Source organism: Heterocephalus glaber, unplaced genomic scaffold (assembly GCF_053883595.1).
Source record: "Heterocephalus glaber isolate CG9 unplaced genomic scaffold, H.glaber_assembly_v1.0 deba00001550, whole genome shotgun sequence".
In the NCBI taxonomy this organism is placed as follows: domain Eukaryota; kingdom Metazoa; phylum Chordata; class Mammalia; order Rodentia; family Bathyergidae; genus Heterocephalus; species Heterocephalus glaber.
In genome coordinates, this window is record NW_028258343.1 from 24,730,941 (window position 1) to 24,746,636 (window position 15,696).

A 15,696-nucleotide genomic window follows, 5' to 3' on the forward strand; every position below is an offset into this window, starting at 1 on the left:
GGTCAGCTGGGGCCCCTGGTGGGCAGAGCATCAGGCAAGGTAAACAAGGCTCACCCACGGCAGTGAAGGGAGCAGAGAGAGAGGTGGGCCCAGGCTCCAACATCCCTTCAAGCCACATTTCCTTCCACCAGGCCCTACCCTGGAAGGTTCCCCCACTTCCAACTGTACCGCCTTGAGGACCAAGTCTTCTGTCAGGGTGCCTGGCCTCAAAGGCTTGGTTAGGTTGGTTTGGTCCCATTACTTCTCTGGTGGAAACCTTGCTCAGTGGACAACTTGTACAACCATCCCACTTGCTGGCCTGTGCCCTGCACCTCCCACTGCAACTTACTCTTTCGAGGTCTCCATTTCATACCCAAGATAAGAATCACTACAGTGTTCACTAAGTATTCCTATGTGAGAAAGTGACGGAGGAACGCTCAGCATCCACTCCAGGGCTGAAAGAGAAACAGAAAAGCTGCCTGGCGGCCAGACTTGACACTTCTTCCCCAGAGGCGGTGACCTGGGTGGACAGCGACCTGCACGGCTGGCGTGACCGTGCCCTTGGTGAGCAGCCCGAGCACTGCCTGGGTGCACAGGTCACCTGGGAGGGACTCTGCTCACAAAGAACTCCATAGGAAGGAAGGAAGGGGGTCAGAAGGTCCACCACATAAGTAATGAATGTGATTAGTGCTGGGGATAGATAGTGCCTTAGGCAAGACCACCGTGCAAGATGTATGCAGAGACACACATTTCAATGAGGCCAAAACTTGGCAGCCATTAAAACGCCGGCCACAATAACCTGATGATCACGGTATCAACCACGTCCGTGATTTGCTGCGTCGCGTTTTAAGACGATGTATAAGTGTAAAATGCCATTTAAGTGCTTATTGCTTGCATGGCTGCTCTAAATCCACAGGAAGATTTAGAGCAATTCATTCTTTGTTGAGTGGTTTCTGGGTGAAACTCAAGTGTGTGTTGCTTTAGGGTGAACACAGAAGATGGCAGCAAAATGTTCCTGCAAACTGCTCGCTGCGCTAGAGCGGGAGAAGGACTGGGAGAAGCCACCTGCCCAAGCGAAAGTGGGGGCACGGCGCACCCAGGCCCCTGAGACCTGCCTGGCCTCGCAGGGAGCGGCGGGCAGGATGGCTCTGTGGAGTCTTGGGGAAGATGCCGAAGCCGCACACTCAGGAGACAGCCCAGACAGGAGGGAGAAGACAGGGGGACTGGAAGAGGGCTCCACCCAGGCTACAGGCAGTGAGCACCGTCCAGGCCCGCGCCCGGCCAGGAAGAGCAGACCAGCAGAGACGGCCCCTCTACCTCCGACCTTCCACCTCCACCAGGTGAAGAAGGGGCCAAACAGCACAAAACCTGCTCCACACTGGCCGCCGTGAACCCAGTGGGGACCCGCTGGAGCCAGCTGCTGACCGGGAAAGGGGCCGCTGTGGGCCGAATTGCGTCCCCCATTTGCATGCTGAAGTCCTGGCCACCAGTCCCTCTGAATGGAATAGTACTTTGAGACAGGGTCTTTAAAGAGGTGACAGAGTTAAGATGAGGGCAGGAGGGCCGGGGATTCAGTTCAGCAGCGCCGTGCCTGCCTCGCAAGCGCAAGGTCCTGAGTTTGATCCCTGGTACCGCAAAAAATAAATAAATAAATAAAAACAAGGGCAGGAGACTGTAATCCAGTGATGCGAACTTTTCAGAGCTTTCAGTGATAACAAACAGCTAGCTGCCATCCCCACCTTAAGCCAATATGGCACAGTCTTTGCAAAAGGAAGCTGGACAAGGTCAGTAATGGAGGAAAAACAGACGGACACAGATGGAGACACCTATAGGTCATGGCAGAGGCTGCAGAAGCCGCCAACTGCAACACCTCGGTCTCCAACTCCAGCCTCCAGAGCTGTGAGACAGGAAGCACCTGCTGGGCAGGCCACCTGGGCTGTGCCCAGCACCGGAATCCGGCGACCTGCAAGACTGATTCTGACTGAGCCCAGTGAAGAAGAGAGGAAGGAGCCACAGGGGCACGTGCCGGCGCCTCCATGGAAAGGCGCCAACAGCCATGCTGAGAGCTCCCACCCAGCCTCTGCTTTGGTCTTTGTCCCTGGGAGACCAAAATGAAGCGAAGGTACGAGCAGAGCCTGGAGAGAGCTGATGCTGGAGGGAGGAGAAGGCTGCCGAAGAGCACGCTGTCCTGGTGAGTCCGAGGGCCCTGACCTTGTAGGTCAGCTCCGGGAACCAGAGCTTGCAGTGGGCCACAGAGCAGCTAACCCGGCCCTTCAAGAAAGCACAGAAAATGGTGGAGGCAGGCAAGACAGGGCCGGCATGGGCTGGCCGAGTGCCACCAAATGGAAGAGGACGCTCCACACCTCAGGTGGGACGCGCACGCGGCGGTTACGAGTCAGCATCCACCGAGCACCCTGAAGACTGCAGTCAGAGAATTTCAGGGTATTTTAGCGCTTACACCTCCACAAGTTTGTGATCCCACTTACGTGTGAACGCCTCCAGCAGTGCGGAGCGGGGCCTGTCAAGGCAGCTGGCTCGCGACTCTTCGTTGCGCACTCATTCATTCCCCGGCCGAGGAGCAGAGCCCCGCGTTCACTGAGCACGGGGACCGAGGGGGAGACAGCGGCCGGGGGGGGGGGGGGGGGGGGCAGGAGAAAAGGGGGCGTGGTCTCCAGCAGGCCGGACCGGAAGCGGCCGTTCCCTTCCGTCCCAGGGCCCTGCCCACCTCTCCTTTATGTTGTTACACTGCCTCACTTAAGAACTCTATGCTTTTTATTTAAAAATTTCATAAAATCGCAGGTTAGAGAAAGAGAGGAAAAGACCTGGGGATGCCGAATTCGGGCTTTGAACCCAGGCAGACCCGGGGTGGGATCCTGGCGGGACCTACCGGCCGTGTGACCCTGTGCGAGTCACTCAAACTCTCTCGGTCTCACCTTCATTACGTGGAAAATGAAAAGCCAAGATGCTGTGAATCAAACATAACGCACACGTGAAGGGCTGGAATGATGTCTGCCACACCTTGGAGCTCACGAGAGGCCACTGCGAGTCGGGTGAGCAGAGGGGGTGGCCACGGCTCGAAATTCCACTCAAATCACCCAAGTGTCCAGGTGGCCCCTTAGGAACAGCCGGGAGACCTTGCACTAGTGGAGTGAGAAGGATGGCTTCCACGACCTGGAGTGCCAATGAGGGTCTCCTTTAACCGACGCTAGCTAATTAGTGACAGTTAACTACAAACCATGTTCCTCTGTGTCCGGAAGTCAGAAGTGATTCGTCACACGCATTGCCAAACCCCGAGGCAATCCATCCCGGGTCTCTTTAAAGGGCACAGCACACAGCAGAGAATCCAGTACTAAGTTATTTTTGACCTTGACTTTATAAGAGCAACTCGAGAGTGTCCCTGAATTCTGCGAAAAGGATTCCTTTAACCATGTGCTTTAAACATCTGGAGAGGAAGTACTGCAGGGGGATTTTAATGAATTTTGAATTACTCGTCTTTTACCTTCATGTCTCCTCATGCCTTCTTCTCTTCCAAGCATCACTAAACGGGCTTTTGGGAAGCTGTGGGCGGCTCAGGTTCAAGGTTCGTCTCAGTGCAGAAATGCATTTCCGTATTAATGCAGGACCGCATAACCCTTATCACTTTACCACATAAGTCGGTCCACTTGTCTTGGAAAGTTTATCAAGGGCCCCTTTTAGAATCTGTGCACACATTTGTTCACTCCATCAACTCAGCCTGCTAATATTACACGGAGCAAAACTCAGTTCCACTTGGGTCACACATCCCTCCATCCGGTCCACTCCAGACGGCTGGGGAGCAACAACCCTGTCCCCCCAGAAGTGGGCGCCTGGTGTGCGACTGACTCCCCACAGACTGCGGGTCTCCTGGGTACGAGGATCGGTGAGGACAGAGAAAACCATCCAGTCTGCTGCTTCCTCCAGCCGGCAGGTCCTTTCCTTCCCCTGTGGGGAACCCGTCTGCTCAGCCCTCAGGGTCCTGAGATCTATGCGTCCTCGGCCAGGGGCGGGGCACCCACACTGTGAATACTGGTTTGGATCCACACAGCTCACCAGGAGCACTGAGCACAGGATCCCGGCTCAGCTCTCAGATCACCAGTGCCGTCTCAGTGAGCTGTCAGCCACGCTCACAGGCGGGGGCTCCAGCGTGCATCCCGAAAGCATGGCAAGTGCTTCTTCTACATCCTGAGGCTCAGGGTCAGCTGTCGCAGACAGGTGCTTATTTAAACATGGAGAGTCCTGATGTGGCTGGGCTCAGAACCATGGAGCTCTCTTCTAACACATTCTCCAGACACAGGCCTGGGGACTTTGATTTAATGGGTCCCTGAAAGTGTTCACTACTGCCCAGGTGGGGTTCACAACCATCTGCCTATAAGAGCTGCCAGATTAAATGAAGCCCAAGCCGCCCTCGTGAATGTGTTCCCAGCCACTCTGCAGACTCGGGCAGAGAGGCTTTGAGGAGAAACACAGGCTAAGAAGTCTCGAAGTTTGGAAAGCTCAGCACTGGCCAGGCGCGATCTTACAGGATGGCAGGCACTGGGCATGGACAAGCCAGGCTGAGGCAGTAGGCCTCCAACGAGGACAGATCAGCCATCCAGAGGGACAGACGCAAAGTGCAAAACGGCAGGGTCGCCAGCCACTGTTCCGGTTCACCACCTGTGCTCCTCTCCGGGAGTCCGGCACTGCCTGAGAGCCCAGAGGTCTGCCCAGCTGTACGGTGCTCTCCAGGAAGAGACGTTTCTTCCTCTCAGTGCAAAGGTTAGGGTGCGTCCCCTGTTCCAAACCAGGGTCTGGCAAGTGTACTGAACAGAAGACTGAAGAGAAGCCTGGCTCTGGAGCTCGGAGCCTCTGAGATTTGCTCCCCCAGGAAGAGGGGGCAGAGGGCCCGGGTGCACCAGCTTCTTAGGTTAGACAGGCTCTATTCTGAAGTAAACCAGTGTATACGAGATGCGATAAAATGTATGGTAAGTGTGCAAAAATTCCTTAGAAAATATAGAAAAGACGCATAGCCGTGAGTCCCCTCAAGATTCTCCCCCCGCCGAAACACGCTTATCCCATTGTTCCTGCCACTTTTTGAAGCAGCTCTGGAGTCCCCTTTCCTGAGGGTCTTTACAAAAATGTGGTGCCTGCTGCTGAGCACCAGCCAACACTGAGGCAGCTTGTAAAAACATGGTGGCGCGTCCTCATCCACCTTAGTCACTGGACCTGGCATGCTGCAACTCCTGGCTCTTCCCCAAAGTCAACGTGACCATGAAAGGTCAGTGTTTGGAATCAGTTCAGCACATTGAGGCAGCAAAGACGGCAAACAAAAGACACCTGGGAAAGAGGACTCCAGAACTGTTGTAGAAAGTGGCAGGAACAATGGAGTAAGTGTTCAAAGCTGGAGAATTAATGGCAATGTACCCTTTGCCATAATAATTTTTAAAAATTTGAATGTTCTCCCCATTTTGTGATCACACCTCATACTGTGGGGTGGCTAGGAGTTCGTGTCCCCAGGAAACACTCTACAGCAGGAGAAGGGCCTGATGTGCTGCCAGCGCGCTGCTGGCTTCTCCACCGCTACTCCTCTCGCAGGGACTGCTGCCTGCTCTTCCGCCTGACTCTCCAGGCCACAGGAGACCTCACTGCGCCGACAGGTGAGCTGCAGCCCTGAGGAGCCCAAGCAAGGGGAAGGATTCCCACCGCCTTCCCAGCAACTGGTTAACCAACCCCCGAGGCTCCGGCATTTGCTATGAGCACTTGCATTTTATTTCAAACCTGGAAAGCCATCGGAAGTTAGTAATCACAGAAAGTAGCCTGAGCTTCTGCAGTTCTTTTTAACCATGCAGCCAAGGAGTCAGTCCGCATGGGTGGAGGTAATTGGTAATGCTGGGAGAAGAGCAGTTTTCATACACGGATACATTGTTTCCTACCCTGCAATTCCTCCTTTACTAAATTGATGATTTTTTTTTTTTTAACTGAATTAAGATGTTTATTGCATTCTATTGTTGGTGGGAAAATGTAACATACATTTATTTAGCACAACCGTGTGAAATACACAAAGCATAACTGTGTCAGAAGCATTTTTCTATTCCTAGTCCATTTCTGAAGACCCAGTCATGAACTGCTCCACTATAATTAAATGTCTTGCAATAGCTGTGCACCAGGTTTCACATTTTTAATTTTCCCCTCTCAGTATTGGCAGCAATTCACCATTTTCTTTCAGTTCCTTAACTGTATCCAATCCTCCAACAAGCTCCCCTTTCACATACAGCTGAGGGTACGTTGGCCAGTTTGAGTACACTTATAATCTTTGCCGAACTTCTTCATTTTCCAATACAGCAAATGTTTCAAATTCAACACCAATACTCTTCAATATTTCCAGAATTTGTTTGCTAAATCCACACTTTGCTTCCTGTTTGTTTCCTTTCATAAAGAGCATCACAGAAGCTTTATTTGTCAGCACTTTGAGCCTTTCTTCTCATTTGGGAACTTTGGGCCAAATTGTATCTAATTCTTGAGATGCTTCTAGCTCCTTAATTATATCAAGTCCTCCTATTAGCTCCCCAGAAACATAAAGCTGAGGATAGGTGGGCCGATTGGAATAGGTTTTTAGTCCCTGCCGAACTTCTTCATCTGAGAAGATATCAAAACGGCTAAACTGAATATCATGATTGTGAAGAATTTCCACCATCTGCTTGCTGAAACCACAGCGTGGTTCTTGAGGAGTTTCTTTCATGAACAACATGCAGGGGGCAGCATATATTAACTTCTTCAGGCCAAGGTTAAGATCTTTAAAATGTTCATTAGCACTGGGTGGGAAGGAGCCACTAGAAGCATGTCGTTCACTGAACTTTTTGGTCAACTCTGGGGCATGTGCACCATCTAATCGGTCGATTTTCTGAGAATTCTTGAAAAACAGAAAGGTGGGAACAGAACTAATTTCATATTTTTCAGATATTTCAGGAACCACTTCAGCTTCCAACTTCACAAATGAAACTTGAGGGTGTTCTTTAGCTAACTCGGTCATTACATCGTTCATTTGCACGCACTGTGGAGCCCACGGTGCCCAGAAATGGACCACAGCAGGGGCTTGGCTTTGACGCGCAGGTGCTCAGACGCCCTGCCACCATGCTGCAGCTGCCCCTGAATTGATGATTCTGAAGTTGACCATTTAGGAAGAAAGAAATTAAAGCTCAACTTGAGTCTCAAGCTAGGTTTTTTTAATGTTCAGAGGTAGCATTTTGGAAATTCTGACTTTTTTGAAAATAATAGGCATTGTTGAAAGTAATAGGAATGCTAAACTCTAAAATTCCCTATCCATATTGAAAGCACAAAAACCTGGGTTTGATCCCAAGCACTTCCAAAAAGAAATGGAAAAGAAAATCATGTTGGATTTTCCTGCACTGTGCTCTTTCACCTTCTCTGTTCAGGCTCCTAGAGCACCAGGCTCAAGCACTGGGGTGCAGCGGGTACAGGCTTGAGCATGGTTTTCTTTTTCTACCACTGAGCTACATTCCCCACCCTCCACCCAGCAGCAAGAGGGTCGGTGCAAGGGCAGTTCCCAATGCCAAGAGGGTGAGCAGGACGAGCCGTTACTAGGGGGGACACACACTGTGTCGTGGCGTCCACCCTCTCGAGGCGAGAACCTCCTACCAGAGAGGTTGCAGGGAATCGTGGAGGGGAAGCTGACCCTGTCCTGGGATCCCTCAGCAGCACCCACATACAGCAGGCACTGAGGGCACAGCAGGCAGACAGAGGAAGAACCATGTAACCAACAGACAGACTCAGGACAGCCTCAGCTTTGCTGCCCACCTTGCACCCTCAGTAGGAGTGAGTTTCACATCCCTGGGCCACCGACAGACACGGTCCAAAGTGTCCTGAGATACAAAGTGAGGCCCTATCCAGAAATTCCTTGTCCACACGCACAACCAGAAGAGCTGAAAGCAGGACTTCAGTAGGTGCCTGTGCACCCATATGCACAGTAGCCAGAGTGGAAATAAGCTCAATGGATAAACAAAACTGTGGTATATACATTTGATAGAGTAATATGGGATCATAAAGAGGAATGAAAATCAGATACATGCTATTTGATGAGTCTTAAAAAGACATCCAGCTAAATGAAATAAACAGATGTAAACAGAGAATTTCTTCAGGGCCAGGGATTGAACCGGCACTACCCTGAGCTCTGCCACTGAGCTACACCCCCAGGCCAGGAGAAATAGTTTAAGATTGCTCCTATGTGGGTGCCTGGGGCAGTCAAATTCCCAGGGACAGGAAGTGGGGTACAGGTTATCAAAAGCTGGGGAGAAAGTTGAATCTGGTGCAATTATTTGCTGGGCACAGAGTTTCTGTTTGGGACGACGAGAAAATCTGGAAATAGCAATTAACGCTACTGAATTGAACTCCTAAATGTGCTTGAGATGGTAAATTGTATGCATGCCCATTTTACCACAGGACCGAGAGGTTGCATAGCATTCAAAGGCCAAGACGGGGCAATGGAGGTCAGCAGCGGGCCCCCCAAGATCCCCAAGAAACCAGCCCCAAACAGCCAGGCTCAAGACACCCAGCACTGGCAGGCTGAGGGGCATTCTACAGAGGCCACCGGGGCTCAGAAGACAGAACCAGGGCCAGGGGGCACCAGGTGTCTACAACTAGGCTGTGCTCATGCAGAAAAGAAGCACACACTTCCCTGCACCCCGATATCAGCTTGGGGTGGAGGAGTGGAGGAGACCCAGTGAGAGGGAAATACAGTCCAGACAGAGAAAGACTGAACTCTGGCTTACTCCTCCCAAGTGGCAAAGATTGAATTGGGCCTGTAGAACAGTAAAATCGAAACCCCTACCCTGGGAATATAGCTTCAAGGAGTAGGAAAATATTAGTGGTGCAAATCTTTCCTTTTATCTTTTTCTATAAGCTCCAGTTTCCTTCAAACCCGATGTGTAAGAAAGCCTTATGGTTCTCAGTTGGACATACTAATAGAGTATAAATTGTTATTTTCCCTTATTATTTCCAAAGCATGTATTCATTTAATGTTTTTTTTTTGTTTTTGAAATGTTAAGCAACCAAAGTAAAATAGATGAGTTTGCTCCCTTTCTAAATGGCCAAGTCCCACCCACCTCCATCTTTGTTATTTTCCATGCATTCAACTTGAGCTACACTTTTTGCCCTGCATTCTTTCTCTCAACTTTGAATAGAAATTCAGAAAGAATGAGCCCTGAGTATGCTCTCACCCACAAATGCAAAAGATCAGCAAATCGCTCCACCATCTGTCTCTTGCCTGTGAGATGCAAAGTCCTGCAGACAGATTCCATGGCTTCAGTCTTTGCAGGACATCAGTTAAAGGGAGATGCTCACTTCCTGACAGTTTTTTTCATCTCAAGGGGCAGAACTTAAATTGACTACCAATGGCAAGCTTAACTCTCTGCTGGGAAAAACTTAGTGAGCTAGAAAATTACAACAGCCAAACCAGGTGACAAATGCTTCAAGTAATACACTTGTGGTGGAGTGGGAAGGACTTAAGAGTGATTTCTTATCATTTCTGAGCTTTCTGGGAATTCTTCTTCTCTGTCACTAACTTGGGTTTGTTTATTTCTCGAGTCTGAAGACTGTGTTTCATGGGACCCTTCAACACGCCACCAAAGCTTCTAAATAAAACCATTTTCATCCTTGCTCTACTGTCCTGCATTTTTAGTTCATCTGTTGTTTTGCTGAAGTTGAACACTAGTTATTACTTTTAGTGTTAACTATGAATAAACTAAAATCCCCAAAGTCTTATTATAAGATCAATTACACAAAAATATGTCTCTAAAACAAAAACATTTGCTAGAACTTTATCCATTCCATTTCATGCCAGTGAACCTACAGTTTCTTTCAATCTAAGTTCTCCAAGGACATTGTCTTGTTCACCTTATAAACTGGTCAATGACTGTATCCATTTTTATACCTGCCAAGGTGATACACTTGAAAACTATGGCCCTACAACAGAGCTCAAAAGTTCTGCATGGTTCCCCTACTGCCTGTGTGGCCCATCCAACCACTAGCATGGCATCGCTGTCAGAGATTTCCCAGCAACCCCTGCAGGGCTGAGCTGGCTTCTGGTCCTACACACACTGCATTCTGCATTTGTGCTCTGTCTACCTTGTTGGTATTGTTTTCTACTACAATGAAGAGCATGTCAGTGCTTTACTTACAAATACTCAGAACTGGAAGATGTAGGTTCTCCAAATATTAATCATCAAGTACAGGAGACTGCAATACTGATTATGCCCCAAATCAGACTGTAAGAGCTAACCCTACAACTGGCTTGTTTATAGAAGTGAGTCTGGCTGAAGCCTACGTGCCGAGGTCAGAGTAACTCACACACTTAAATTCCATTCCCACAACTGAAACTGTCTAACTAGAAGGACAGTGTTCTAATTACATATATTTTGTTTATTCTGTTCCTAATTCAAGAATATTTTGTCTTGTTGTTTGTGAGCCTTGCTTACATTAATTTCCATAGAAACCACATGACTGTGCATCCTCTCACATAGTTCTGCCCTTGCACACAGCTCAGCTTTACCCCAGTCGATTACCATTAAAAATCAGTGGCTTGGACTGGCCAGCGCCTTTGTTGGTTGCACCAGCATTGGTCATCCTGGCCCCGACTTTCTGTCTCTCTTAGTTCTGTCTTTTAGTTTTCTTCTCAGGCCTGTGTTGTACACTGAGTAGGAGACCAGAGCCTACTGCAGAGGTTTCCAATAACATCTCAGGTGTTCCTAGTAATTAAGATCTCAATTTTTAATTTAAAAAAGCCCATAGAATTTGGGGATAATGATGTAGGAGGAGAGGGGGAAGAAGACTTGAAAAGTCATTCTAAGGAAAACCTATGACATAGTTGCACAAAAATAGGTGGTCAGTAAAGTCACTCTTCTGTGCTTTTGAGGAGCTTATTGTGGTCCCATGGGCATCTGCAGAGGAGCCCCAGTGGTTGGGCTGAGTGAGGAAAATTCAGTCAACAGGACATTCCAGGGGCACAGCAGCACCACCCTGCACAACCCAATTTCCCACCTCCTTCATCCTGGGGGGAGGTGCAGTTACCTCTGCAGTAGCTTGAGATGGTCGTAGGTGCTAGAAAGCAGCACTTGCCTCACCGTATGCAAGACTTTGTACATTGCAGGGAACAGAAAGGACCCCAGGAGTCTGTAAAAGAGGTGGGATTGGACCTCACAGTTCCGGCCTCTGGAGCAAGGCTCCTTTCCCACTGGAGGGTGTAATCATAAAGACATGCTACTGGAAATGGAAAAAGGTCTACAGGGAAAGGTCTACAGGGAAAGGCAAGAACAATTGGATTTGTATAATCAGCAGGAAACACTTCTCAGTTTTGACAAGCAGCTTTTGCCTCAGTTTGCTGACACCAGAACAATAAAACACAAACTGTCCTTCTTTCCCTAAGTTGTCATGTGATAAGCTATTCTGTGCTGTTTACATTATAGATCAATTTAAAATGTGCGGACCCATTTAATAAGAGACTAATTCATTTCCTGTTAGATAAATCATTAGCTAATAAATAGTATTCTGAAAATACAACATGAGACTACACATAAAAATATATATCAATTGTAATTTAAAAATAATGGTGGAGCCGGGGATTTAGTCAGTGGTTCTGCCACCTGCTTTGTAAGCACAAGGTCCTAAGTTGGATCCCCGGTACGAAAAAATAAATAAATAAATAATGGCAGGAAATTCTTTTCAAACACTGGCATTGAAATGTTAACATGTATCCATTCAGTTATGTTACATAAGGTTTCGATTATAAATCTCATTTTGATTTTAGGTTATTTAATTAAATGTGATTAATTCTATAACTGTTCATGTGTTATCTATATATATTCAGTATGGTATGTACGGGTAGGTACAACTTCCTTTTACGAGTCTTATCTGGTTTCTGTGCTTAACACCCATCCACAAGTGTAGAATTTATTGTCATTGTTTAAAGTAGATTTCAGTTTCTTGATGCAAGATTTATGTTCTCACACCTGCTGTGCCACAGAAATAACATAAATGCCAGTTGGAAATGAAACTCGCTTGATAAGATTTAGTTCGGATTGCTGTTCCTCTGAAAGTTAGGTCTCCCTCTGTCTGAAAGGAGAAAAGGAGAAGCAGTTTGCTTTTTTTTTTTTTTTTTTAAACTCTATATTATATTCCCTCAGTCTTCACTGCATAATACATTATACATCAATTAAATTATCTTTAATTAAATTAAAATTCTTGCATAAATGATCTAATTTCTGTGTACTGGGAGTCTCTGTTCTTTCAGGCACAAAAGAAATGGAATTCGTTTTAAATGGAGTTCATTTATTGTGGAGTAAACTGTACTTTCTCAAACATTCAAAAATGGTAAATAATTATAATCATTCCTGCTGCAAAGAATAGTTTAATAGTTAGATACTCACTAGAGAAGCCAACAAGGAAGCCTGCTAATCACTGCTAAGACAGTCTTCCTCTTTATTCTCATATGTGCCTTGTAAAACTGTCGAAGTTGGTTGGCAGAAAATAACTGGTTGGTTCAAGAAAATAACTCTTCCTAGCCTAGGGGATTTTAGTAGAACCTCTCATCTCTTCGGGCCTGACCCAGACATATCCCAAGGGGAAGGAGCCAGGCAAAAGAGCTACTGAACAAGATGTCTGATTTCTCTGGCTCTGTCTGCTATTCAAGAGAATACTGGTCTTCAGGCAAAAAGTAAAAAAATCTTCCATAGTGTCATTGGTCAGCCCCCAAGATGGACTTTGAAGATGACATGAAGACTTTAGATTGGATCTGTCCTACAATGAGAATTTCATGTTACCTTGATACAATGGGAAAACCATCAAAACGAAAATAAGTGATCAAAGGAAGAGTTGTGTATTATGCAAATGAGATGTGTAAGTAATATCTACAAGCATTAAGTCACCTCCAGTAAACGTGATAAATGACAACAATACACATGTTTCATGCTAGTAGTGTTTGAAATCACAACAGTCTTGTTAAAGGAAAACCATCTCATAGCATCTTTTCTATTTTCTTAGGTATCTCAATCTGACACGGGGAACAAAATCTGGCTCTTGAATATTTACTTAACTTTGGTCATTCCAATGTATCCATGGCTTCTGCTATATGTCTACTATATGTCTATACTATATGTCTACTATTGGTGGAATATTTTTGTTGTTGCTTTAGTTTTCAACTTAAATGTTGCCCTGAGGCCTTATTCTAAGAAAAATAATGGAATTTATTTTCCATTCAATAGTATTTTATCACTCTTTTGTAAACTATCTTGCATTTAATGAAAAAGTGATGTTTCTGATCAAGGCTGGCTTCACACACTGGCTAGAAGGTCTGGATAAGATAGTACACAGACCATGCCTAACCCAGGACAAGTGCCTGTGACTCCAGGCCATTCATTGTCAGTACCCCACATTCCCTAGTGAGGTCTCCCCAGTGCTCTGGAGAGGACAGTAGTCAAAGTGTCCCTTGAGTACAGCTCTCTGCCCTACCTTCCCTTCTGCTAGCAAAGCTTCCAGTGGCACACATTCTCTCCCTGTCCAGGTGGAAGGGCTGAGATGAAGCAATACTCCCTTCCTGCAGTGGGCTGTCCCTCTTGGCTTCTCCTCTGCTTGCCCAGAGACAGAGGGAAGGAACTGGCTTCCTCGTGCCCATGTCTGCCTTTCAGAGAAGGCTTTCTTCTCCTCGTTCCCTCAGTGTGGTGATGAAAGGATGCCCAGGAGCAGCATGCTCGGTGGGCAAGACCCACACCTAGAGGGGTGGGCGCTGTCCAGCTGGCCGGCCCAAGCAGAGGAAAGGCGAATTTGCACAATCGATCCTTCTCCCTTCCCCGCCCCTCCTCTTTTCTCTGAACAGGGACAAACTTCTTCTCCTGCACTTGGATGTCAGAACTTTGGGTCCCCCAGCATTTGAACCCCCGGCTTCACACCAGTAGCCCCTGGGTGCTGAGGCTCTGTGGGTGATTACACATCAGCTTCCCTAGTTCTGGGGTTTTCAGACCCAGTCGGAACCACAGTACCCACTTCTCTGTGCATCGAGCCTGCAGGCACCAGCCCAGGACTTCTGAGCCCCCACCAGGGATGGGCACTGCCTTGACACCCGCTCTCAACATGAGTTTATCTGTCTGTGCATCCAGTGCCCCCATCTCTCTGGGGAATTCTGACACCTTCCCTAATTCAAAAGTACAGAAGTTCCAGATCTGAAATTTTAAAAGCTAAGCAAATCCTAGAACTAAACATTGCCTCCATGCTTAATTTTTTTTCAAATTTTCATTTTCATGTTCTCTTCCTCTCCTTCTACTTTTGAACTCTGGGATAATCCAGTCCTTAAACGCAACACTGGTTTCTACACGTCTGAAGTACGTGTGTGTGTGTGTGTGTGTGTGTGTGCATGCGCGTGCACATGTGTGCCTGTCCTCCTTTGGCATAGGAGGGATGAGGGCTCCAGAACCCCGTGGATACCAGAACCCAAGCATGCTCAAGTCCCTTGTACAAAACAGTGCAGCGTCTCCATGTGACCCGCCCAACCCTCCCGTTACAACCATCTCGAGATTACTGAAACCGGATGCAATGTAAATGCCATGTAACTAGTTGTTATATGGAACTGGTTAGGGAATAACAAGGAAAAGTCTTTACATGTCCATTACAAATGCAGTTTTGTTTTTTGAGTATTTTCAACCTACTGCACCTTTGGTTGAACCATGGATGGACTCTCTCATGAGCGTGTGTGTGTGTGTGTGTGTGTGTGTGTGTGTGTGTGTGCGCACGGGTGCGTGTGCTGTTTTATAACACACAGGCTGACTTTGACTTTCTGGTGGTCAGCAGTGACAGCTGGCATGGCCAGTTCACACCCATGACTTACTTTCCTAGCCTCTCCTATGGTTATTGAAGAACCTAAGTCTGCAGGACCAGAATTGGAGGTTCTGTTTCCCTGGGGATAATCCTGAAAGCTCCTCACAGCAGGAGGTTAGAACAAGGGAGGGAGACAGGTGCTGCTGCTGCCCCTCCAGCTTCCACTGCCCTTCCTGCTGAGAGCAGCTGATGTAGCCCAGCACCGGCAGCCATGTGGTTTAAGGTTCTTCTCCACCCTCCACGTCTCAAAACACAACCTTCTGGCCAGCACCAGCATCCCCTGGGAAGTTGTGAGAGATGCAAACTACTGCTCCTTCTTTGGAATCAGAAGCTGAGTAGAGGCCCCAGAAACTGTTCACAAGCCAGAGAGCTCTATAACCCAGCGAGTCTCTGGTCAGGCTGCACACTACAGCCACCCGATCAGCTCTGAAAACGCCAGAGCCGAGTCCACCTGCACATTCTGACTTCCTTTTCCTGCGATGCCTCATGAATGCTGCTGAGGAGAATCTGAGTGCAACCAGTAGATGGTAGCTCCACTTCCTGGCCCAGTGAGGGGTAGGCATGGACATAAGGTGTGGCCCTGTAAGACGGATGAGAGGGCAGGAGAGGCGGGCACGGGGCAGCAGGGATTCTTCAGTCAAAGAGGATCATAAGACAGCGAGCTCCTCCTGCTGTCTCTGGATATTGTTGCTGAAGATAAAATGCTTGGAGGCAAAAGGAAAGTCAAGTCTGGCTCTGGGATCCTTGATCCACTAAATTTGACAACGCCAAAACTGACCAGTTCTGGCCTTCTTTAGTGACAGAATAAAGATCTTATTGGTTATACCACTTTGGGCTGAGTAGACC

The 15,696-nt window shown here is 47.8% G+C and overlaps 1 protein-coding gene, 1 long non-coding RNA gene and 1 pseudogene across 5 annotated transcripts in view; 1 reads left to right on the forward strand and 2 right to left on the reverse strand.

The window, feature by feature from the left end:
• The window catches only part of Slc35f1 (solute carrier family 35 member F1), a 310,829-nt gene that overhangs the window by 173,861 nt on the left and 121,272 nt on the right, over positions 1–15,696 (reverse strand). The window lies entirely within an intron of this gene.
• The window catches only part of LOC110344945 (uncharacterized), a 36,782-nt gene continuing 23,733 nt past the window's right edge, over positions 2,648–15,696 (forward strand). Inside the window, exon 1 of the long non-coding RNA XR_015442604.1 lies at positions 2,648–5,630. This is a non-coding gene — a long non-coding RNA (uncharacterized LOC110344945). The remainder of the gene's footprint in view (positions 5,631–15,696) is intronic.
• On the reverse strand, positions 6,084–7,045 carry LOC106010669 (glutaredoxin-3 pseudogene; annotated as a pseudogene).